Here is a 13,585-nt window from a genome sequence, read left to right as displayed (position 1 = left end):
TAAAATGCAAAACTTTATGAAAATATAGTTCCAACAAAGCAGATGTTAACAGTATTTCGTCAGCGGGAAACAGATAAGAGAAGCAGATGAGGAACAAGCATTGGTAAATGCAGGAAAATATGCTACAGCCAATAGAAATGGAGGAAAGGTGAGTGGCACGTGCAGAAATCAATGAGAAGCCAGGAAAGAGAGGAGGCCCTGTTAAGTTTATATTAAAAACAACAGATTTCCCTGGCAAAACCTGAAAAATAATTGCACTTCTTGACTATGCAAATATCAATGTTACTTATTCAGAAACGGAATAGCAGCCCGGCCACTTGGCTGGAAACATTTGAGGTTATCGTGGCTTCCGTCAAAGCCATATTCCAAAATGATTCAGTTAACTGGTTATGCTGCCGACTCTGTTGATCTCACAGTGCACATTACAAAATTCAATGAATCACAGCAATCACTAATTGTCATCTATTACATGCCATATTACTGTACTTTTTGTGTTATGTAAGCTCTGAAGAAGTGACATTGATAGTTGTATAGTCGCAAAACATTTTGGGATTAGTTCGGTCAAAGAAAAAGCATTGCAATACAATTCTGTAGGAGTAAAACGCATTTGGAAGTACTTTCTGTCCCAAACCCCATAGCTTATGAATGCTTTCTTTTAAACAGAATCTTCTGGATCTGTCTTCAATGCTTTATTAACAAAAGGAGTGGGACAGGTGGGGGTAAGTCAACCCGGAAAATTAACAGAAAGAAGGAGAGAGGGAGGGCAGGTGGCGGTAAGCCAACCTGGAAAATGAACGGGAGGGAGGGAGTGTGGTGCCAAGTCAACACGCTGCTGTACAAATTGGTTAAGTAACACGTTTGACAAAGCTGATACCTTGTTTGTTGTTATATTTGCAAGTTACTTTTGCTGCCACAGTGTGAGAATGCATTTCCTGACAAGTAACGTTAGGCTTTGTTTTTTTGCAGATTTAAATAGCCTGAACTCGACCAGAAAGTACTAAAGCACTTTATAAAAGCACCAACATTTTACCAGCACACATTCATTTTTCTAGGCACTGGGAGATTAAGTGATGTGTCCAGAATCACAGGATGTTGAGTTGATGCAGAGACTCAAACCTGGTTTCCCACCTCAAAGCCAGCAGAGCTGGCAGTTGTGCCACATCCTTTCCAATTTCAAGGCATATCAATATATCACATATCAAGGCATACCAATATTCTGAAAGTTTGTTGTAGAACCCACAATTTATTTCCTTCACTTCCATCCTTGAATAATGCCATAGTGGAAATTATATCTGAGTCCCCACTCGCTACCAGGGATAGCATGCTGAGTTACTCAGAACTCAGAGTGTATGGCCTGCATTCAAACAACTCGCCAATCATTCTCAACGCTTACCTTGAACTCACAGTGATCACAATGTATTAACACCAATCACCATGCACTGACTTCGTTCACCTTCCTCTTACCTAGCACACACCGGAGCACACCTCTCAGCCTGCACTCACATGACACTCAACGCACCTTTCACTCTCACCGTGCAGGCTCATCACTCACAGTGATCACACTGTACTCATACCACTTACCATGCACTCACGCCGTTCACCCTGTACACGTTGTTTATCCTGAACTCACATGACACTCTACTTACCTGTCACTCATACTGCTCACCCTGCAATCAGTCTCAAACAAGCATAAAAGTCACCATGCATTCATTCTTCCCCCGCTGCACTTTCACCCACTCCCAAACTCAAATGGGCACACCACTCACCCTGCACACACATCACTCACCTTGCAATCACTCCTCTGACTCTACTTTCACATGGGCACATCACTCATCCAGCACTTACATAGGCACTCTAGTCACTCACACAGCTCACACTTCACTCACATGGGCACACCACTCACCCTGCACTCACACCACTCAAACAAGTACAACACTCACCCTGGACTCACACCACTCACCCTGCACTCACACAGGTACACTGCTCAGCCTGCAATCACACATACACTCCATTCACCCATCACTCAGGCAACTCACACTGCATGCACACAGGCACAATATTCTGCTAGAACTCACAGGGACACATAACTCACCCTCCACTAACTTATCTCACCATGCACTCACAAGTCAATCCCACAGCTCACTCTTCACTCTTGCCACTCACTCTGCACTCACATAGGCACACTGTCATCCAGCATGCAAACAGGCAAACCACTCACCCTGCATTTACACCGCTCACACCACCCACTCTGCACTCATTCCTCTCACTCTGTTTGTACTATTCTCACCTGTCCCTCACATGGGCTCTTCTATTACCTTACTCATGTAGCTCACAATGTACTCGCATCGGCACACGTTTCACCTTACACTGACAAAACTCATGTTGCATTCACTCACACTATTCATAAACACCAAGCCCTTACATGAGCACCCCTTTATGCTGCATACATTACAAGCAAAGCCCCTTGTTGTATACAATATGTGCAAGTGCAAGCAGCGCATGTGTTGTTACAAGCCAGACAAAAAACATCCCAATTGTCATGAATATATACATTACTAGAAAGGCAACTGCAGAATACCGGTTCTTTCTTCAGAACTTGATACCTAGTCAGTTCCATCTATAACTTCGTGGCCAGTGCAAAAGGGGAGAGTGGACTGAGTAGGTGTGATGGTGAAAGGAGGGAGATCAGGGCTGTGGGTTGGGGGATGGTGAGTGATTGAGGATCAGTCTGAGGCTGTGGGATTAAACTGTGAGCTAGTGTTTCTTTAGTACAAGAGGAAAATGCAGGCCAAGGCAGCAGAAGGGAAAAGCAAGCCCAACAGGCTAAGGACGAAGCAATACAACAGAGGCTTTAAAATGGCGAGGTAACAGAGTGGGGGCTTAGGCCAATGGTGCATTGTAGGTGGGAGAGGTAGCACTGGCTGCAGAGTTAATTTTTAATCCTTTACCTGAGCTCCCTTGACCTGCATCGAGGCCTGATGTTTTCGCTGCTGCTTAAGTCATGGCGTAGATCATAGTTTGGCTCCGTTGACCTGCATGATGCCAGTGCTCTGTGGATGCAGGCCCCCCAGTGGAGAACTGTCTGAGTACTGTAAGCCAGCTCCTGTAGGACACTTGTGCTCAAGCATCAACAATATTTCAGCTGAGAGTCTGGAACCATTGTAGGCACACCAAAGCTTTAAGCTCTGCATGGGAACACATGCACTAGCATTGAGGTTTTCTGTTCATCTCAGTTTAGACAAGTTTGATTGCTGCAAGCCAGTGAGGGGTCAAGAAGACGGTGACGATGTTCCCTTAACTTCTAAAATTGCCCCTATTTCGCATTCTTTTGAACCTCCCTTTACTGGGGCTAATTTTAGTATCAGGAACATGTCACCGTTACCGCACGATGAAGTGCCCCTCTGTGATATTATCTCTTGGAATATTGCAGGATTGCAATCACAAATAGATAACGCAGAATGGCTCAAGTACATCAGGGATAGAGATATTATAGACCCACAGGAAACCTGGGTAAACAAGCCAATTTATATTAATGGGTTCAAAACTTTCCATACGCAAGCCGTGAAAGGCCGCGGGGGCAGGCTTAAGGGCGACCTGAGCTTGTATATTTCTAATAAGTTGGAAACTGTTAAGATACAGGCTCTCTTGAGTAGCAGCTTCTATCAGGTAATTAAGGTGTCCTTATTTATGAATCAATGTTTGATATTTGTGAATTTTTATAATAATGTGATTTCAACAGAACTTTGTCTGGTCTAAAAAACGTAGGTAAAGAGTTTCATACAATTTGTAAGGCTAGTCCTGCAAATGCTGCGATAATCATGATGGGCGATTTTAAATGTGCAATGTGTTCCATCGAGGATAGGAGACTTTGTGGTCATTTATATGAAGCAGCAACACACCTAAGCCATTTTTATCACTCCACGGCGGGAGAATTGTTTAATGAAGTCTTAGCAACATTTGATCTAGGCTTTTTAAATGAGCTTCTGGAGCCCCCAGTAACGATGCCTTACACCTACAATGGAAGAGGTGCCTCAATAATTGATTATATATTAGTCTCCAATAATCATGTCCTAAGAGTTTTTGGGTGGATCAGATTTCCATAAGCGACCATTTCCCGCTACGCATGGCTGTTGCTCTTTCGATAAAGAAGGTATTTAATACCAATAAGGATAGTGAAGAAGCAGGTGAATTGGCTCTGGACAAACATAATTGGTACACTCTTAAATGGGCAACGGTGGATCCTTCAGATGTAACTAGATCTCTCCTGATTAATTGTAAGACAGCAATTGAAACCTGCCTGTCTGAGATAGTACCGGCAGAGAGTATAGTTGCATCTTACGCGGAAATATCACAAGCCCTTAAGAATCTATTAGTGGTACAGCACAGAAAGAAAATTAAGGATTCAGGTTGGCTTGATTCAAGATGCACCAAAGCTTATCGTAACTTAAAATTACAATTGCATAGGCAGCCCAGAATAGCAGAAAACATCAGTCTTGTAAGGATGGAATATCGACAGGCTCTAAGGGAAAGAAGGAATACCCTGAGAAACGAAGCGTGGGAAGCCCTACATTCAGCGACAGTCCTGAAGGATAGTGCAGCTTTTTGGAGGGTGTTGAAGCTACCATTCCTAACCACAACAAAACGCCCATCAATAGCCATTGCTATTACAGAGGAGGAGTGGATAACCCACTTCATGCAGGTATACAATGGTACTGATGTTACTCATACTTTACCTGTCGAAGAATTAGAGAACGACCACCCAAAACTGAATTTAAATTTTACTTTAAATGAAGTTATTAGAGCATTGCACGGGAGTAAATCCGGCAAAGCACCTGGTCCGGACGGCATCTCGATAGATTTGTTTAAGTTTAATGTCACGCTATGGGGGCCCATTATAACGCAGGTTTTAAATGTAAGCTGTCAAACAAAATTGCCAGAAACCTGGGGTATGTCACTAATAGTACCGATCTTTAAAAAGAGAGATCGTCAGAGTCCGGGCTGTTATAGACCAATCTCCCTATTAGATGCAGTGGTGAAAGTGGCAAGACGAGTAATTTTAGAACGTCTGCAGGCATGGGCAGAAGAAAATAAACTTTTAAATGACTTACAATATGGTTTTCAAAAGGGGCTTGGTACTATAGAACAGTGTCTAAACCTATCCCTACTCATAGGAAAATATACGAAGGCCAAAAATAGTAGATTATACATGGTCTTAGTTGACCTAACAGCTGCTTTCTACTCAGTGAGACACGCAAGATTATGGGAAATCCTTGAGGACTTGAAAGTGGATCCCCAAATTATTCTCTTTTTAAAAAACCTGTATAATAGTGCAAAGGCTAGTGTGCGTTATGGAATAGGAGGGGAACATAGAGCCAACTTTACCGTCAGAAGGGGGGTGAGACAGGGATGCGTGCTCACCCCTTTTTTGTTTAATTTGTATACAAATGGACTAGGGGAAGCACTAACAGAAATTACACATGATTTCTACCACGTTGCCGTTCGGCCCATTCCGGTACTTCTTTATGCGGACGACGCAGTTATGCTGGAGAGAACTCAAGTTGCCCTTCAAAAGGTCCTAAATGGTTTCTTTGTTTTTATGAAGGATCTAGGCCTTAGTATCAACATCTCCAAAACATATGTAATGAGATTTGGTCATGGACCCAAGCAAGTAAAAGATATCTTTGTAGAGGGACAGAAATTAAATTCAACCAAAAGTTTCTCGTACTTGGGCGTTTTGTTTAACCAAAAATAATTGTGGGCCCAAACCATAACTGCTACAAAACTGACTCTTATCCATACCTCGAATGCTCTCAGGGGGTTCTCTAAGAAATTGGTCCGGAAACCCCCCCAGAGCTGATCCAAATTCATAAAGCAAGATACATTAGCTCCACGTGGAGCAGGGGTTTGGGGACTAGCAAACACAACACAGTTAGAACAAGTGGAGAATGATTTTGTAAGATTTATTCTGTCCGTTCCCCCGAGCACGTCAGCTTTTATTTGCCACAAAGAGTTGGGCCTTTCTTTTCTATCTGATTTATTTAAGATAGAACCAATACTATTGTGGCATAGTGTCTGGGTCAGGGAACAAACACAATTAAATAGGGATATCATCGCTGATTGCCTCCTACTTGACGGAGTGCAAAAAATACCATGGATACCATGGATATGTGCGAGACTTTATGAACAATTTGGGCCACGCAGAGTATTTTACAAATCCTAGCTCCATGCAGAACATCTCGCGGAAAGCTTTAAAAAGGGAGGGGCTAGGTATGCTAGAAGAAGCTATACTGTCTACCGAATTCATCAAACCTACTGTCATCCAGCATCAAAATATTGTAACTTCTTTTGGAATGGAGCCTTATTTTATACGTTCCTGCTACATTTGACAGAATGTTATTGATTAGATGCAGGTTAAATATATTTCATAGGATGGTTTCGTGGCCCAAATTGAATGATTGGTCCAGACATCTTAAACTGTGCCCATGTGATTACAATTCAAGTCAATCTACAATCCCTACTGTCTTTTTCTGCAAATGTTATTCGGAATTGAGAAAAGTGTGGCTGATCCCGCTTGTAAAAGCCTATGGATTACGACAATGTCGTCCCGCTTTTTTAAAATTACTACAATTAGAAAATGATCATGCCGTTTGGAGGCTTGCCATGTTCTTAAAGAGAGTATTTTATCAAAGAAAAAGACTAAGTAATGCTGTTGAATTATAACTTTTTAATTGAATGCTCTTTCTAACATTTCTTTGGATTAACCTTGTTCGTGCTTGTTGATAGCGTTGTTAGCACAGTACGAAAGCTGCTACTCTGTAAAATTCTTCTAAAATCGATCTAATATATTAATGTTTTTAATTTGTGCTTTTATGATTGTAACTTTGTAACAATCGAATAAAGTTGTTGTTTTTTTATTTTATTTTTATTGCTGCTTCTAGACAGCATAACCAAAGGGTTGCAGGTGATGCTGTATCATTGACCCTATAGCACCTTGGAGCTGTCACTGGTGTAGACAGTCCATTTTTAGCAAGCTTCAGTGTTTTAGAGGAGTTTGAATATTTGATAGTTATCACTTGATTTCTAATATCTGCACATGACATGGAATCCTTGCACGTTCACCACTTCACGGCGTAATCTTTGATTTGTTCAAAAAATCAGGTTGAAATAACAAAGTGAAACTTGTTTTTAAACTTTTTACACAGTTTCCCATTGTACTGTGTGACACCTTCAGCCATTCCTAAGAATGGTTTATTCTGAAATGTGTTTTTTGTTTTTTTCAACATTGTATTGTCTGAAAATCCCAACGTGCAATGTGTTATTGGATAAAAAACATGTTTGCCAAAGGAGTCAAGCATTTCATAAGATCAATTGGATGCTGTGATATTAATTTTTAAAATGTGGATTTGTTTGTTTCAAATAGTGTAACTACTTGTATAATGCTGTGATGGTGCTTTGAAAAAAGAGCATCACAGCACTATACCAGTATCTTAGCTTTTCGAGACTACCGCATGGAGTTATGTCATGGATTGCCATGACATAACTCATTATGCAGAAGCAGTGAAGTGTTTTTTTAACCCTCTCAGTTTATTCAAAATCACAGTTTCCATGTCTTTCCTTTCATGTATTTATTGCCAATAATCTTACACAGTTCCTATCTGCAACCATTGTGCCTTGGACTCTAATTGAAATCTTTGTAAGTGAATGACATTGACTACGTGGAGGTAGGCAGTGCACAGTGCGCAGTTGTCCTGTTGGAATATGTATCCGAATTATGAGTAGGTAGCAGGGAAAGTTGACTGGAGATAAAAAAAACTGATGCCTGGCTTGCTTCAGAGGAACCTGCCCTATGTCCTGTAGAGAGGACCTGTGAGCTGAAGAGTAAGCTTTGCTCGAGAGATCTAAACATGAGACAGGAGATCTGAACAGGGAGAGCTGATGATGGGCCTCTAGATCACGATGACAGGCCCACTGGGAGAGTTCACAGGTAAAAGGGTCCTCTAACCACTGTACCTGAAGTGGTAGTACCGTAGGACATTCTGATGCATTGGCAGCACAGTCAAAGGACTCTGGATTTTCCCTTGCTGTAAGCCTGAATACAAAGCAGTCCTGGTAATTTTCTCTGGCCAGCCCCTGGTGAAGAACTTCCTGTCCCCCGGGAAGCTGGAAACGCTTGCTTGCTTCTTTTATTACTGGGGGCTAATATTGCAGCACTGCTGCAAAACCAGGCCCCAGTAACAAAACCACTCCCCACCGCTGCAAATCCAGCCCCCACCGTTCCAGACTCCCGGGGAAACGCCCGATGACCGTTACGGCCAGTTTGGCCCTGTGCCTGACACTCCTGAATTATTTCAATGCGCCAAAGGATTTTAGACCCCCTGCTTCCCTCTCCATTGCTCAATCAGACTTTCAGCACTACTGCACAGGTCACTAGAAAACAAATTATGAAACAACCTCCAGTTACACACCTTTAACCTCCTGCCCACACAGGACTTAATTAAAGCTGCAAAAGCTTGTAGACCAGCATGATCGCTGGTATACCCATGTCCTCCATATATACGCAAGAATATCCTCATTAATAGCTCTGAAACTAATCTAGCCAGAACTATCAACATCTCCTTGGATAAAGGTCTCTTCTCAAAAGAATTCCCTAAAACAAAGAGACCTTCCAACAAGGTCTCCTTCTAACTTTTAGAGAATAGGATACTGTTTGTAGACAAATAGATTGAAAGATCACCATCAAGAAAGATATCTATATTCACCGAAGAAAGTAACCTTGTCTTAATTTACTGAAACAGATTCTGGTGTGGCTATTGCAAAAAAGCAGCACTGATTTCCACACGGGATGATTTGAACACTGCAATGGAATCAAATGACCTACTGGCACCCCTATTACTTGACTTCTCCCTTGCCTTTGATTCTGTCCATCTTTAAAGGAACTTGAAATTGGACAAATCTTCTGAAAAATAACTTTGTATCTGTAGTAAACTAGACCTCAGCCATTGAGACTGGCACCTCTGACCATTATACTCCCTACAAGTCAACTTTTTTTGCCAGGTCGTCAATAATATTCTGAGGCATTCCTGCCTAGATGTGGCCCAACATGCTTACATATATGGGAACTGCTCAATCTGGCATTCTAACAATAACCATTGGATTATTTTTAGTGTAGCACAGGTGTGGCAGTGCCTTTACATGCAGTAATATTACCAACCCATTGGCACACAATTAACTGCAGAACAGGGAATGGTATTTGGGAAATTAAACCTGTGGCTTCCCAATTACCTACCCCAGCTCAACATGTGGTAACCCACAAAGCAGTCCTTAATGTATAAATTAATGGAGGCCTGGCCCAAAGTTTTGGTCAGGAGCCTGTGCCTGGCAATTTCAAATGTAGGGAGAGACTAATACCAAGACTGCAGAGATATGATTCTACTGTGTGCCACTTTCATCCACCACTAGGCACCCACTTCCCCATGTCACTCTTGTGGGTTCTTTTTCGTTTTTGCATTCTCGCTTTGTCATCATTTTTTCATCTTTCACTTTCTTGGTTCCCTATTTTGTGTTTTTCTCTCTCTTGTTGTGGAACAAAGTCTGATGAGGGAAAATTAGTGCAGGACCCCAAAAATTAATTCAAGCGGGCTACAGCTGCAACCACCGGTTTAAATTAGGTACTGCCACTAAGCCTATACTTTGAGACCTGTACGTAAGGGCCGCCTCACCTATGAATATTTTGCAAGCACTAGTTGGGTAAACTAAATAGTACCTTCAGTCATTAATGGACAAAAGCATATTTCTGGACCTGCAATTATAAAAAATGTTTCACAAGCACATTGTCCTGCACCTAAGGAATTGGGGAATTGGCAAAAATGGTGTTGTCTTGTAATATCTTTGCGAAAACATGTCTTATGTGCTTTGGATTCGAATTTACAGAGGCTATTTTTTAGTTGTCAGTGCACTCAATCTATTTTTCAAAGATGCCTTTGAGTAGCCTAGGAACAGGGCCAAATCTACAAACACATGTTTGTTATAATATGAAGTATGTCCAATATGTTTAAATTGCAAAGTTTGTCATTTTTTTCTCATGTTTACTATGAGGCTAGCTCCAGTCAATGGTGGTTCCTGCGTTTGAGCATTGGGGCACTGCCCCATTCATATTTTGACCCCCTGATCCCCTTTTATGTACACATATTATATTACATTTGATTTTTTTTTAAACACTTTGCCTGCATTCCTTCTTTATTTTCATGCGCCCGCGGCAGTCAGCCTTCAGCCGTGGGCGTCAGCAGCTGTGAAGTGGGTGGGTTTTCAAGGATATTTACACCACACAGCAGTAGTATGGAGCAAGCGCTGGGCACCAAGGCCCAAAGTGCGCATGTCAGATTGGCCGGCTCCCTTCCTCCGGCCAGCCAGTCATGCGAACTAGAGGCCTCTCTTCACCTGCACATTAGGGACCGGGGGTTGATCAAAGCCGCAAACCCTGGTGTCCTGATGAGCAGTGAACCTCACCCTCGACACAATCCCACGGATCTGCAGAGCCACCGCCGGAGGAAGATCCTTCTCCTACCTGGCAGCAAAGACCTGGAACTCCCTCCCCACCCACCTACGACTGACCCAGGACCACCTCAGCTTGAGGAGGCACCTCAAGACCTGGCTCTTCGAGCAGTAGCATCTCCCCTCACCCCCAGCGCCTTGAGACCCTAACCGGTGAGTAGCGCGCTTTACAAACTCCTGATTCATTGATTGATTGAATGTGCCCCCGCTCCAGCCAATCTTGGTGCATCTCTAATGCTGTAGGAGCGTCTGGATTGGCTAAGAGACGCGGTCAGTGTGCTGTTTGCTTTTCCATTACTTTTAGTTTGTGTGCGCTTCTTTGGACATGCGTGGCTGTATACAAGGCTAGAACATCTTTCACAATACTTCCCTGTGAGGGAGCGCACAAGTCTCAAGAGGAGAATGAATTTCACTGCAGGACCGACAGAGTAATCCACGAGGAGGGGGAGGCAATCTGAGCCGGTTGCTAAATCCACTAGTTTAATATAACCATTCCCCGCAATCCAAAACAGATATCCGCTGTTCTTTGCTTCGCCCCCTATTCGTGCCGAACAGGACCTGTACACCATGACATGTTAGACAGTGGCGGCTGGTCCATAGGGGCAATGGGGCAGCGCCCTACAAAAGAAACGGCTCACTGCAGTTTGGGCAACAGGAATGTAAGCAGACGAATTTGTCTTTACATTTCCGACCGGCCTGCGAGTCACGGGTGAAAGTGCGCATGTGTCAAGGCACAGCACACGCAGGCGAGGAGTCCAGAAGATGGTCCGTCTGCGCATGTGAGTGAGGAGCGTCGCCCCTCACTCACAGTCACAAACCATTAGGCATGCTGCGCATGCCTAATGTGGTGCAAGTGTCTGGAGATAGGATCCTGCTCGGGCGGTGGCGCGTTTTTTGCAAAGTCGCCCCGTGCCCTATCAAGTGGCAGGATATAGAGTAAGTAAACAAGGGCTAGCCGACACCCTGCGCATCCAGATCCTGATTTGGCCGTTAGGATTGCAAAAGAAAAGAGCGGGCAGAAGTTAGTGCGACGCGGGACTGGAGGAGAATGGAGATGCCTGGTAAGTTTCTTTTTTTATTGTATTCATTAAATTAATCCCCACACCGCCTCCCCCCACGAACGAACCCAGTATCAACGAGTCATGCAGGCCGCGAGGAGAGGCATCTGTCGCCAGACGATTCCACACTGAACGAGATCGTACATCTGAGCGAGGGGTAAGCAGGTGGGGCGACAAAGCAAGCTCGAGGCCAAGGTGGTTGAATGGGCTAATGCTTTACCACGCAGAGCAGAGGTGCAGGTGCATACTAAAAGTCGTTGGTGTCAATGCTGGCAAGTGTGTTCAAACTGTCAACATTTTTAGAGGAATAAAATACGTAGCTGACGCTGCAAGCGCTATGAAACTACCCGGAGTGCCGAGTGCAACGTAAGCATAAGGTATTTTTTTTTAACTGGACTTTATCCCTTGAGTTGCATCAGTCGTGTTGAATGCAGGGTCTTGTTGTTTTGCATTTTGATTTATAGTTTCATGAACCTTAGTCAACTTCCTCTTTATAGTTGTTGTAAAACCTTTGGTAACCGGTGCTCTTTGTATTACTTTGTACCCGCACTGGCATAGTTATTGACCCTAACACCAAATATACCACACACAACTTTTTTAAAGATCTAGTAAGAACTAAAGAAGTGCGAGATTCAACTCGAATCTGCATTTCTCATTCTAATGTCAGCCAATTTAAATACCAGCTGAGACAGGTTTTGTAGAAGTTGGATCCCAGTTGTCAGTAGGCGAAAGCCAGCTGCTAAAGGCATTTCTCGACTCTGTGTGCATGCCTATTCCTTTCCCGCTACCATTAGAGATTGCATTCATGCACAGTACTGTTCATGCACATCTTGCATATTCCCGAGCAAAAAATTAATTTGTGCCTCCTCCACCTTTCAACCAAAATGACTTCACATGCCAACCGAGGTTTCGATTACGTTTCAAAAGTAGCTAAGTTGCAAAATTAGGCATTTTAGTGCACTGTGCAAATACGCCTTTCCTGGACCTGCACTGGACCCACCCCCCCCCCTCTGACATAGCCGCCGGCTCTGCGTTGAAAGTGCCAGGAGACTTCTTTTATTAGTGAGACTTTAGGTTTGAGCAGCAGTCCAGGGATGCTGAAATGGCTGCTGTCTCTTAAGAAAGCTGGCGCAGCCTTCTAATAAGAGTCATTTCCGCCACTTCACCTTTAGCCCGACATTGGCTGTCAGCCGGAGACAATATTATTTCAGGCTCAGTAGACCCTCCCAGGAGACTGCCTTTACTCGTCTCACATTTGTGTCACACACAGCTTTAAGTGCATGTCTATTGTGTGTTTTTCATCTCTCTGATACCGACATAAAAAGGGAAGAAAAGGGCTTCATTTGAGTAGATGGGATCTGTGGTGTAGAATAGCAGCTCTGAGCCGGGTTGAAAGCCAAGCGCCGCTGGCATCATCTTCTCAGCGCTATATCCTGACTCGAATAAACGCAGTAAAATGTAAATGTAAATGTACATGTATTTATATAGCGCAAATCACCGACCCGGTATCTAAGCGCTTGCTTAGGGAACCCGTCCTGGTATTCCCCTGTGAGATACCCCGGCAGGGTATCCACAAGGTGAAAGCCAGGCATCCCGCCGCGAGGTGTCTCGGCGTCTCCAGTGTCTCGGCGAAGAGTAGGTACAGCCGTTGCATCCAAATGCTGCAAAGGGTGGCATGGTGCCTTCAGACGCAGGGTTGTGCGTCAGACAGACTAGCTGGTACCCACAAACGTTGCCAGGACAGAGGGTACAGTGCATCATAGATGTTGCTTTGAGCAGAGTTCAAGCGTAAGAGACAGCATAACATAAGCAGTTGGAGGAGTGGTGTGTGCTTGTGCTGACATTTTATGCAGAGCGCGGAGCCTGCAGATGTATGAGTCGTTGTGAGTGGAAGGATCTGGGCCAGGCATTTCCTGGCTAACCCATGCCAGCCATGCTGGTGTGCCTAGATGACTTGGGCTTGTGACGTGTTGTGA

General features: G+C 43.8%; 1 protein-coding gene across 3 annotated transcripts in view; it reads left to right on the top strand.

Moving 5' to 3' along the window:
• ENTPD8 (ectonucleoside triphosphate diphosphohydrolase 8) overlaps positions 1-13,585 on the top strand; it is a 562,224-nt gene that overhangs the window by 108,754 nt on the left and 439,885 nt on the right. Inside the window, exon 1 of one of the 3 annotated variants that reach the window (XM_078642096.1) lies at positions 11,539-11,612. The exons of the other annotated variants lie outside the window; for them this stretch is intronic. The gene's annotated coding sequence lies outside the window, so the exon portion shown is untranslated. Of the gene's footprint in view, positions 1-11,538; positions 11,613-13,585 lie in introns of those variants that run through there. 3 annotated transcript variants of the gene reach the window in all.

The sequence above is a fragment of the Lissotriton helveticus genome, chromosome 5_1 (assembly GCF_964261635.1).
Source record: "Lissotriton helveticus chromosome 5_1, aLisHel1.1, whole genome shotgun sequence".
NCBI lineage: Eukaryota > Metazoa > Chordata > Amphibia > Caudata > Salamandridae > Lissotriton > Lissotriton helveticus.
Note: the sequence above shows the minus strand (reverse complement) of the source record. Positions and strands in the feature narration are given on the sequence as shown.